We start from the raw sequence: 13,445 nt of genomic DNA on the forward strand, positions 1-13,445 counted from the left end.
CAGCTCTCATAGGGAAATATTCTTTCTCTGCGGCGTCCCACGTATTGGCTGGCGTTTTCCACAGCGTGTCTAGCTCCTCTTTCAGCAGCCCTAGATACAGATTGATGTCGTTCCCTGGTTGTTTCGGCCCTTCAATTAGCATACTCATGTGAATGTACTTCCTCTTCATGCACAACCAGGGGGAAGGTTGTACATCCACACAAACACAGGCCAGGTGCTATGTGTGCTTCTCTGGCTGCCAAACGGATTGACTCCATCGGTGCTCGCGCCCAGCACGATGTTCCTTGGATCCTTCCCAAATTCTGGGTGTTGGAAGTTCAACGCTTTCCACTGGCTCCCATCCTTAGGGTGACTCAGCATCTTGTCTTTTTTATTTATCTCCGGATCATTTGCGTCATCTTCTCGCTTCTTCTCCTCCCTATCTGCGTGCCAACGCAGGAGCTTTGCTACCTTAGGGTCCGCGAAATACCGCTGCAGACGAGGAGTGATCGGAAAGTACCACACCACTTTTCGAGGAGCTTTCTTCCTCTTCTTGTATCGACTGATGCCGCACACCGGACATATGGTAGACTCCGCGTGCTCGTCCCGATAAATGATGCAATTGTTCATGCACACATGGTATTTCACGTGCGGTAAATCCAGAGGACACACGATTTTCTTCGCCTCCTCAAAATTGGTCAGGCACTTGTTCCCCTTGGGAAGACGTTCATGCCAGAATGACATGTTCTCGTCGAAGCATGCGTCGGTCATTTTGTGTTTTACCTTCATCTCCAGAGCCATGAGCGTTACTTTCAGGTGGGTATCATCGGGCCTGCATCCTTCATACAATGGAGTAACCGCGTCTATCTCCAGTTGATCCAGCTTGGCTTTCTCTCGGGCGGCAACTCTTGCGTTATCCGTCTGCTTGAGAAGCAGCTCTTGAATATGAGGGTCCTGCACCCAGCCCATCGATGGTCCATCGTCGTCTGCTCCGCCGGCATCTTCATCTTCATGATCATGCCCTTCGTCTGCTCCGGCATCTTCCTCATCATCATGTCCGGCATCTTCTACATGATGATTGTGTACAGCATCACCGTCGTGATCATGTCCTGGAGATTCTTCGTCTTCTCGCCCGCCCGAGCCGCGGTGATTGTCTTGCTGCCCTTCCTCATTTCTTGCCCGGCACCCATGGACGACTTCATAGTCATCTTCATCACCTTGCCACCGATAGCCATCCATGAAACCACGCAAGAGCAGGTGGTCCCGCACTTGCCCGGAATCCGTGTCCGCAATAAGGCTCTTCAGCTTGCATCTTCGGCACGGACATCTTATCTCCGTCTCGTTCTTTTGAAGCATCTCGGCCTTTGCGGAGCTCAAAAACCTATTCACGATGCCTTCGGTCATCGTGCGGACCATGGTCGCCTGCGGGGTAGAGCAAAATGATATTTTAGAACCAAGAAAAAATTTGGCATGACTTTCCCTAAAAATAGGACCAAAAAGAATGCATAGTGCCAAAATTCTCGCCGAAACGGAAATGAATCAACATTCCTGCAAAATATTGGCAACTATCGCATTTCAAATACCGGCACCTGCAAACACAAACATATATGCAACACCACAAACATATGCAACACCAAAAACATACATAGATCTAGCTAGGCCATAAAAAGTGCATGTGCACGTTGTTGGAGGGAGAACAACATAAAGATAGCTTCCCCCTTACTTACCTATCAAAAAAGGTAATTTAACCACTTAATTTGGATGAATCTATGGTGCAAATGAGGTGAGGAGGAGGAGGCAGCCGAGACAAGCTTGGAGGAGGAGGTGGAGAGAATGAAGTGGGGAAAGTGAGTGGGTAGGTGTGGCTGTCCAAAATATCTAGCTGGTCCCAGGTTACTAATGGCGCACCACCTACAAATGCGCCATTAGTAACCCTGGTTACTAATGGCGCACCTGCTGGTGGTGCGCCATTAGTAGTTTTGCAAAAAAATAATAAATAAAAATATACACTAATGGCGCACCAGGGCACAGTGCGCCATTACTAGTTTAAACTAGTAATGGCACACTATACCCTGATGCGCCATTAGTAATTTTGCAAAAAAAATATATAGTAGTGGCGCACTATGTGGCTGGTGCGCCATTACTAGTTAGAACTAGTAATGGCGCACTGTGCCTTGGTGCGCCATTAGTATGTTTGGAAAAATAAAAAAAAATTGTTACTAGTGGCGCACCGTGTGTCTGGTGTGCCATTAGTGTCTTTCACACTAATGGCGCACCAGCACATGGTGCGCCACTGCTATATAGTAGTGGTGCACCACATGTCTGGTGCACCATTAGTGGCCATTTCATCTATAGCCCTTTTCCTAGTAGTGTTAGGTCACATGCAAGAAATGGGAATGAATTTCAAACACCACGGCACCGTTAATTGCCGGCAAAACATTGAGATGCCTGGTTTTTAAATTCTAGTAAATCCAAAACTCGACTAAAATTCATGAAACTTGGCATGCTATCATGGAGCGGCATCAACATGCCGTGGTACAAATTTGTCCCATTTGGGACATGTTTGGGTATATGCTTCTCACAACAAGCATGATGGTTTTCGGTAGGGAACGTCCCACCTTTGTGGACGAAACGATATCCATTGCCTCTTATTGCTTTCAATTTTTTTTCTCGTGTCAACATAGAACAACAAGAGTGTTGTGTGATTTTTTGTGATTTTTCGGGGTTCGTTTGGACATTTTTATGCATTAACTGAGTTTTCAATGCATTTTATGTGCATAATTCAAATTTGAACTACATGCACATGCTCCAGTGCATATAAATTGGTTGAAAAATCAAATTTGTGTCCTTGGGTGCATGCTCAGGTCCCATGCAAGAAATGGGAATGAATTTCAAACACCGGGGCACCGTTGATTGCCGGCAAAACATTGAGATGCCTAGTTTTTAAATTCTAGTAAATCCAAAACTCGTCTGAAATTCATGAAACTTGGCATGCTATCATGGAGCGGCATCAACATGTCGTGGTACAAATTTTGTCCCATTTGGGGCAGGTTTGGGTATATGCTTCTCACAAACCGGAGCTTCTCACAACAAGCATGATGGTTTTCGGTAGGGAACGTCCCACCTTTGTGGACGAAATGATATCCATTGCCTCTTATTGCTTTCAAATTTTTTTCTCGTGTCAACATAGAACAACAGGAGTGTTGTGTGATTTTTTTATTTTTCGGGGTTCGTTTGGATATTTTTATGCATTAACTGAGTTTTCAATGCATTTTATGTGCATAATTCAAATTTGAACTACATGCACATGCTCCAATGCATATAAATTGGTTGAAAAATCAAATATGTGTCCTTGGGTGCATGCTTAGCTCCCATGCAAGAAATGGGAATGAATTTCAAACACCAGGGCACCGTTGATTGCCGGCAAAACATTGAGATGCCTGGTTTTTAAATTCTAGTAAATCCAAAATTCTGTTAACTATTCATGTGACGCCATGTGTCTTGGTTTTAATGGCTGTAGGAGGTGCCATGCGGACAGCTGCTTGACCTTGACTGAACGGGAGGCGTGCGAGCGTCGTCCGGTGCGCAGGCTGACCGAGAGGTGTGCAAGCTTGAGTGCGCAGGCTCATCAGCAAGCGTGTGAGCTGTATGCTGCGCAGGCTCACTGGGAAGCGAGCCCTTTGACTTCCATGGCCGCCCGCCTTGCTCGCATCCTCTTCATTAATGGCGCCCAAGACGCATTTTAATTCACTTTTTAAATATATAACACTCATCGCAAACGTTTTAGTTTAGGACACCCGTATGCAAACCATCAGCTTCCCCAGGAAGCCAAGAGAAAATCTGCCGAGCAGGATTTCTGCAGCTCTTGATCGCAAACGTTTTAGATAGAACACCTGTATGCAAAGTGAGATCAGCGCAGGATTTGTGCATCCCTTCAATGCAAACGGTTGTTTTGGATGACCCGTGTGCAACCACGTACAAACAATTTGGTAAGATTTTTCAATCCTTGTAACACTGCGATTTGTCAAAATATGAAGCTAAAAATCACTAGCAGTATCTAATTTTTGCAACTAAAATTCAGTAATTAAGCATAGATTTCATTCATAGATTAAGCAGTCGTTCTTAATTTATACAAACAGTTCAACTCGACAGTTGAACCGACCAAACTTTTCCCCAATTGTTGCCAACCACGTACTGGAATAGCTAGTTCAACTATATATACTAGCTAATTTTAAGTACGGTGTATAGTTCCACCACATCTATACTCAGATGAACTGAACAAAATAGCCCCTAAATACTACTACTACTGCGGAGGGGCTTTGTACTACTTCCAGCTGCATCTCCTCTGCCGAGCGTGCTCAGTAAGAAGCGGAGAGGAGGAGCCTACCGACGAGCTGGGCACCCGCAATGTGGTGCCTGCCGCAAATGCAGCTTCAGCAACGCTCGCCTCGAACGCCCTCTGCCGCTCCAGACGACCCCTCTTGAAGCGGTGGTTCTCCTCGTAGATCTCTTGATTCCTCGCCTCTGAGGCGGCGTGTGCCGATGCCACTGCGGCGGTAAGGCTCTTTGCGTGCTCGACAAGGCGCTCCTCCTCCTCCCGCAGGAACTCGGTGTAGCGCGCAAGGTCGCTGTCGCACGTGCGGGCATCCACCTTCGCCTAACGCCTTCGGGCGGCGGTGGCGGAGCGGGTGATGACCCCGGCGGTCGACGATGGGTTGGCGGCCACGGCGGCCGACGACGGGGTGGCGGCCACGACCACCACCTCCCGCCTTCGGGCCGCGGTGGCGGAGCGGGTGATGGCCATAATGGCCGACAGTGGGGTGGCGGCCACGACGGCCATCTCCCGCCTTCGGGCCACGGCGGCGGAGCGGGCGATGGCCCTGGCTTTTGACGGTGGTGTGGCGGCAACGGCGGCCGGCAACAGCTGCCGACGGGCACCGGCGGCGCAGCGTCTGGTGGGTGTTCCACGCACACCCAACAGGGATGCCACACGCACTACACTACACCGGGGACTGCACCGCCGCTGCGGTGTAGCCTCCCAGCTGGAGCTGTCCTCTGATGACGGCGGAGTGGTTGAGCGACGATGACGGACCGGTGCCATTGGCGAATGTGGGAGAAGCAGACGAGATAAGCTACAGGGATGGAGGGGAAAATGCGACGCAGGACTCGCCGGCCATGAGGGTTTTTTATAGCAGGCCGGTAAGCATTGGGATTTTGGGGGATTTCACCGAGTCGGGCGGGAAGCTTGCGCGGGAACATGCGAGGTTGCGCGGGAACGGGCTCACCGACGATTCATTGGCGCCACCGTTTGGCAAAAAGAACGCCCCCGCGCACTGCGCAAGCTTGCGCTGTAAGCCGTCTGCGACAGCGGGGTGACAAGACGTGCGAGAGGAGGACGAAAGGCCACGTACACATACGGTTAATAAAAAAACATTTGCGATTTAATTACCTACTATACCACCGTCCTGGTTTATAAGTATGATTTAACTAATAAAATACGAATGCATGTCGGCAAAGATTATATAGTTGGATTTGTATTTGAACATAGTTTCCAATTATATAACTTTTAAAACATGCATTAACATTTTGTTGGTTAAATTTGAGGGCAAAGTATGGCACGGAATATAAAGGAGACTATAGAGTAGACGGAGGTGGTACCACACGGCCGCTCTCTACGCAGCGACGCAACTGTCGGCCGGCTTGTAGGCGACCATTTGCTCCGTGTTCAACTGCTCCATGCGTGTGGTTGCTTGCGGTTCAGGTGGCCGCGGCGCGCTCTGCTCACGTCCCGCCACGCGTGCTCTGCCCTCGTCCCTCCACGCACGCTGCCAGTGTTTTGGGCCGGCGCACGATCATGCACGTTCGTGTGCAACCAGTTGCGCCGGGCGCGGCGCGATGATGCAGTTACCCGCTGCAAAAACTGCCATGCGGACGCGCCGAGAATCCACGCCACCCGGTCCCCTTTTATTCCTGCGGCCAATTACCTTCTCTCGTCTCACACGTCACAATAAGCACACCCACGAGGACACATACAGAGAGGACATCCAGCGATTCCAATGGCGCTTCCCGTGGCTCCAATGGCGCTCCCAGCGGCCGACGACGACAACGGTGGGAAGTTCACCATGCATCACGTAGTGGACACCCACGTGAGGGGGAAGGCCCTCTCGGTGGTGTACACGAACGATCCGGTCTTGGTGGAGAGCTCCATCCAAACTATGGAGCAGTTCCTTGCCGAGGACAAGTACCGAGTGGTCGGATTCGACCTCGAGTACACCATCGGTCGTGCCGGGCACGATCAGAAGGTTGTCGTTGCCCAGTTGTGCGTGCGACATGATGTCCTCGTCTACCACTTCCACCTTGCCACAAGGCCTTGCGAGCGTTTCTCCAGGTTTATCAAGAGCTCCGACTACAGTTTCGCTACGGTGGACACCACCAATGATCTAAAAGCGCTCAAGGTTTCGGACTTGAAATGCCCGATCTTGTCAACATCCAGCACCACTACAAGGTCTGGGGCACCGACAAAAGCAAACTAAACTCCCTGGTTGACCTCGCCTCGGCCATCATCGACACCTACTACGTGAAGATGAAGCAAGAGAGCAATAAGGACAAGAACGCTTGGCACAGTGTGTGGCATAAGAGACTGGATGAACAACATGTCAAGTACGCGGCCATGGACGCGTACACAAGCTACGAGATGTACAGGCGGATCGTTGACATGAGGAACTGTCTTCTTCCTGACCCAGACGAGGGATCGAGCCACATAGCAGTGGCGGGAGCGTCACAAGAAGTAGATGACTAGACGATCGTTTCTCCTACTTTAGAATGCATGCAATTGTTTATTGAGGTGTGTGCGAATGATCTGTATAGTCACTTATGTAATTGGATGTTTATTTCAGTTATATATATACATGTTATTCTACTGTAGACAGAGCAATTCACACGGCTTATTAGTAGCAATCGTCTGTGTTATTATTGGTCTTCACACACATTTCAAATTATGGACCTGTTTCCGCGTATCACACACATTTTGTTCAGTTGAACCGTTTCCATTGTGTTGTCTAATCACACACAGTTCATCCCAGTGAACCGTATGTTGTATATCGCACACGCCTTCATCTGGCTGCCCGTTCTTTTGTGCCTCCTCATCACAAACAGTTCATTGAGCTGAACCATATGCCCTGCATCGCACACGCAACTAAATTCTGAACCATGTTTGATGCATCTGTCATCGCAAACATTTTGCACCTTTTTTGACGGGTTTTTTACACCATCGTTTGTGATTATGGCATCACACACAGTTTAGTCGAAGGGTCTCTGATCGTAGTGTCGCGTTTGGACCATCCTGCAGTAGTGCAGGCAAAGAAAGGGTTCTTGCCTGTGTTACAAGGTGTGAAGTTGAGTCAGACTCAATGCCCGACCACTGTAGAAGATAGAGAGAAAATGAAAGTAATTCCCTATGCTTTGGCCATAGGTTCTATCATGTATGCAATGCTGTGTACCAGACCTGATGTGTGCCTTGCTATCAGTTTAGCAGGGAGGTACCAAAGTAATCCAGGAGTGGATCACTGGACAGCGGTCAAGAACATCCTGAAATACCTAAAAAGTACTAAGGATATGTTTCTCGTTTATGGAGGTGACAAAGAGCTCGTCGTAAATGGTTACGTCGATGCAAGCTTTGACACTGATCCGGATGACTCTAAGTCACAAACCGGATACGTATTTATATTAAACGGTGGAGCTGTCAGTTGGTGCAGTTCTAAGCAAAGCGTCGTGGCGGGATCTACGTGTGAAGCGGAGCACATAGCTGCTTCGGAAGCAGCAAATGAAGGAGTCTGGATGAAGGAGTTCATATCCGATCTAGGTGTCATACCTAGTGCATCGGGTCCAATAAAAAACTTTTGTGACAATACTGGTGCAATTGCCTTGGCAAACGAATCCAGATCTCACAAGAGAACCAAGCACATCAAGAGACGCTTCAATTCCATCCGCGATCAAGTCAAGGAGGGAGACATAGAGATTTGCAAGATACATACAGATCTGAATGTTGCAGACCCGTTGACTAAGCCTCTCTCAAGAGCAAAACATGATCAGCACCAAGACTCCATGGGTGTTAGAATCATTACTGTGTAATCTAGATTATTTACTCTAGTGCAAGTGGCAAACTGAAGGAAATATGCCCTAGTGGCAATAATAAAGTTGTTATTCATATTTCCTTATATCATGATAAATGTTTATTATTCATGCTAGAATTTTATTAACCGGAAACTTAGTACATGTGTGAATACATAGACAAACAGAGTGTCACTAGTATGCCTCTACTTGACTAGCTCGTTGAATCAAACATAGTTAAGTTTCCTAGCCATGGACATGAGTTGTCATTTGATTAATGGGATCACATCATTAGAGAATGATGTGATTGACTTGACCCGTTCCGTTAGCTTAGCACTTGATCATTTAGTATGTTGATATTGCTTTCTTCATGACTTATACATGTTCCAATGACTATGAGATTATGCAACTCCTGAATACCAGAGGAACACTTAGTGTGCTACCAAACGTCACAACGTAACTGGGTGATTATAAAGGTGCTCTACAGGTGTCTCCGATGGTACTTGTTGAGTTGGCATAGATCGAGATTAGGATTTGTCACTCCGATTGTCGGAGAGGTATCTCTGGGCCCTCTCGGTAATGCACATCACTATAAGCCTTGCAAGAAATGTGACTAATGAGTTAGTTGCTGGATGATGCATTACGGAATGAGTAAAGAGACTTGCCGGTAACGAGATTGAACTAGGTATTGAGATACCGACGATCGAATCTCGGGCAAGTAACATATCGATGACAAAGGGAACAACGTATGTTGTCATGCGGTTTGACCGATAAAGATCTTCGTAGAATATGTGGGAGCCAATATGAACATCCAGGTTCCGCTATTGGTTATTGACCGAAGACGTGTCTCGGTCATGTCTACATAGTTCTCGAACCCGTAGGGTCCTCACGCTTAACGATCGGTATTATGAGTTTATGTGTTTTGATGTACCGAAGATAGTTCGGAGTCCTGGATGTGATCATGGACATGACGAGGAGTCTCGTAATGGTCGAGACATAAAGATTGATATATTGGATGACTATATTCGGACATCGGATGAGTTCCGGGGGTCACCGGATAATTATCGGAGTGCAAGGGGGTTATCGGAACCCCCGGGGGAACTAATGGGCCAACATGGGCCTTCTGAGAGAGAGAGGAGGGGCCATAGGGCAGCCCCCCCCCCCTTGGGAGTCCGAATTGGACAAGGAGGGGGGCAGCGCCCCCTCTTTCCCTCCCTCTCTCCCTCTCCTTCCTTCCCCCTTCCTCCTCCTAGTTGGACTAGGAAAGGAGGAGTCCTACTCCTACTAGGAGGAGGACTCCTCCCCTCCTTGGCGCGCCCCAAGGGCCGGCCGGCCTCCCCCTTGCTCCTTTATATACGGGGGCAGGGGGGCACCCTCGAACACAAGTTGATCATTGATCTCTTAGCCGTGTGCGGTGCCCCCCTCCAGCATAATCCACCTCGGTCATATCGTTGCAGTGCTTAGGCGAAGCCCTGCGCTGGTAGCTTCATCATCACCGTCATCATGCCGTCGTGCTGACGAAGCTCTCCCTCGACACTTAGCTGGATCGAGAGTTCGTGGGACATCACCAAGCTGAACGTGTGCAGATCGCGGAGGTGCCATACTTTCGGTACTAGGATCGGTCGGATCGTGAAGACGTATGACTACATCAACCGCGTTGTCATAACACTTCCGCTTACAGTCTACGAAGGTACTGGACAACACTCTCCCCTCTTGTTGCTGTGCATCACCATGATCTTGCGTGTGCGTAGGAATTTTTTTGAAATTACTATGTTCCCCAACAGGGTCCACGAAGAAGCAACCTTGTCTATCCCACCATGGCCGTCGCCCATGAAGGACTTGCCTCAGTCGGGTAGATCTTCACGAAGTAGGCGATCTCCTTGCCCTTACAAACTTCTTGGTTCAACTCCACAATCTTGTCGGAGGCTCCCAAGCGACACCTAACCAATCTAGGAGACGCCACTCTCCAAAAGGTAATAGATGTTGTGTTGATGATGAACTCCTTGCTCTTGTGCTTCAAATGATAGTCTCCCCAACACTCAATTCTCTCTCATAGATTTGGATATGGTGGAAAGATGATTTGAGTGGAAAGCAACTTGGAGAAGGCTAGAGATCAAGATTCTTGTGGTTGGATTGGAATATCTTGATCTCAACACATGAGTATGTGGTTCTCTCTCAGAAAATGTAAGCTAAAAGTGTAGGCACGTTCTGATGGCTCTCTCACAAATGGAGAAGTGGGTGGAGGGATATATATAGCCTCCACACAAAATCCAACCGTTACACACATTTGACCCAACTCGGTCAGACCGAATAGAAGAACTCGCTGAGACTGATTTAGTTCAAAATGTGAACGTCGGGAATCTCGATGGGACCGATGAGAAGAACTCGGTGGGACCGATGTGCTAGGGTTAGGGCAAACACCAACTCGGTGGCACCGATTGCATCAACTCGGTTACACTGAAGTGAAGCAATAAGGCAACAGACAGTATGTCAAGCAAACTCGGTGGGACCAGTCGCACATTTCGGTGAGACCAAAATAATTGCAATAGGCAACAGAGAGTTTGCAAGGCCATCTCGGTGAGACCGAGATCCGTATCGGTTTGACCGAAGTGTCTAGGGTTTTTGGCAGTGGCTATGTCAAATGAACTCAATGGCACTGGATAGAATGTTTCGGTGGGGCCGAGTTTGACTTTGAGTTTTGGACATATTTGGAAATGAGAAAGTGGTTGAGGGCTTTGGAGCAATATCACTAACGCTTTGTTTGGATGTCTGTATTAGAGGGCTCTGTATTGAATTGGTTGGAATACCAATTCAACAAGGAAATTGTGATGAACATGAATACGAATTCACTTGTTTGGATGTTCACTGAATTGGCCTATGGAATCCGATGAAGTTTCAATACCAAATCATGTTTGGATGACAAACTATGGAATTGAATATTAACAAGAAGAGTATGAAGATAATACATTGTTCTATATGCATCAAATCAGAATTTGTGTCGCCAAAACTTTTTTCTGCGGGGAATTTGTCAGCAAAACCTGCAAGTAGATAAATAAATATATGCCTCTGATTACAGCCGGCGGTAGTGCACAACCAATGTAGCCCAGAACTATGCCTCTGTACAAAGCATCGAATCAATATCTTTATAAAACTAAAAGATACAAGCAAGGATCCCGTCACAAAAACAAAGATACAAGCCAGGAACATCACGAACACACATGCTTCCCGCACATCACGAACAAACATCGGCACCTTCCAGGAATCACGGACGCCGTGCAAGGGAGCATCAGTTGCGTCACCACGGCAGGCTCACCAGATCTGGGAGCGATGGCGGGGTCACCGAGCTGCAACTACAACCGAGGAGGAGGGCCGGGAAGGAAGGGATGGAACGGCGGAGGAGGAAGGGAAGGGTCGGCGGAGAAGGAAGGGAAGGGAAGGGCGGGTGAGCATACCTGCGCCGCCGAGTATCTCGCGGAGCGCCGCCGTTGTCCTCTCCTTCCCTTCTTCCCTTCTGTTTCGCGGTCGCGGGAGGGATTAATTGTGTTGACCTGTATCTTTTGCGGGATGAGGGCAATTCAGCCGAAAACAGAGCGGGAGGCCTCCGAATTGCGGGACGAGAGGATGCAGGCGAGCGGAAACTGCTCTGTATTCGCTACCGTTTCAATATGTTGTTTCGGAGTACATCCAAACACCTGAATTGGGGTAGCCCAATACCAATTCCAATAGAGAGAGCCCAATACAGACATCCAAACACAGTGTAAGCACTTTGAGCAAGTAGATCATTAAGTAACACCTCATCCCCTTTTAATAGTATTGGCTTTCCTGTGGGCTCAATGTGATCTTGGATCACTAAAATATGAATGAAGAGTCTTGAGCTTTTGCCAATATGTGTCCTTAGCATTTTGAGGGGTCCACATCTCTAGTCCATGCCATGCCAAACATTGAACTTTCTGAAATATTTAACTTGAATGGATATTAGTTCAATGAGCTATATGTTGTTATGAATTACCAAAACCACCCGGGGATTAGTTGCACTTTCAAAATTGTAGGATGGCTAATGTTTCTATTGTTGTGTGTTGTATTGATCTGACCCTCATATGGAGTAAATATAGAATACATGAGGGGTAGAGGCTTGGAGTACAAGACAAGTAATACATGGTTTAAACCTATTCGATCTCTACTCCTTATCCCTATATTTAAAACCCAACTTATATTCTAACATTTGGATCAAACATTGTGTTTTAAGTGATGACTTTTGGGTTTGCATGTTTTTATTTAAAATTCGTGATGATGAAACTATATGTTATGCATGTTTTAATTTTAATATGCTCATGATATATATTGTGTAGTGTTTGAAGTTGATGTGGCTAGGACACAAAATCTACGCAATTTTGTTTTTTACTCCACTAGCTATAGAAAATCCGCTAGGTGCGGCCACCGTTAGTGGAGTAAAAATTACTTCACTAACTTTACTCCGCCGGGTACTCCCTTAACTTTTACGGGATCGATTAGAAATGGCCTTACATTGTGAAACAGAGGGAATATATTTCACAAGATTGAGTGAAATAAATAGATTGAAACGTTGAAATTTGAACGTGCTTACAATGTATTCAAGATTGTGTTGTCCTCAAGGTCTTGGTGCGAGGAGTTTAAATATGGGAAACTCTTACCATCACCCGGTGGATAATCACGCTCGCGTTCGTCGCCTCGGTTGCGTGCCCCGCGTCCGTTCAGGACCCCACCACCACATTTTTTGCAACAGCCTCGCCTCGCCTCGTACCCTATCGTCTTCTCCCGAATCTCCTGCCTCATGAATCAGTGCTGCCAAGCGAAGCGGTTCCCCGTTCCACTCACATCTCTCCTTCCCTGGGCGCGAATCTAGCTCGAGCTCGCCAGGAAAGTAGCCGGAGGCGAAGGATTCGACTGCCGTTGGCATGTTTCCTGTGAAGAGAAGGAGATGTAGGTGAGAGAGGGGGAGGTCATGGAAGGGGAGAGGCACGGCGCGCCGGAGAAAGGGCTCACCGGCAGGCAGCGGGGTCGCCGGGCAGCGTAGAAGCTTCAGGCGCGAGCCCTCCTGGTGTTGTGGCACCATCTTATCTCCGCAACAATCGTGTTGTTGCAAAATGGTGGCAGATTGCGCAAGTACACGAGCGGCCGGGGATGCTGTTGCAAATTTTGCAACATGGGTCCTGTTGCAGAAAATTAGATGCGGCGGAGATGTTGTTTTAATTTCTGCAACAAGGGTCTTGTTGCGGAAAATTAGACGCAACAGAAGATGTTGTTGCAATTTTTACAACAACGGTCTTGTTGCAGAAAATTAGACGCATGAAGATGTTGCAGAAAATTAGACGCGTGAA

This window comes from Triticum aestivum, chromosome 2D (assembly GCF_018294505.1).
Source record: "Triticum aestivum cultivar Chinese Spring chromosome 2D, IWGSC CS RefSeq v2.1, whole genome shotgun sequence".
NCBI lineage: Eukaryota > Viridiplantae > Streptophyta > Magnoliopsida > Poales > Poaceae > Triticum > Triticum aestivum.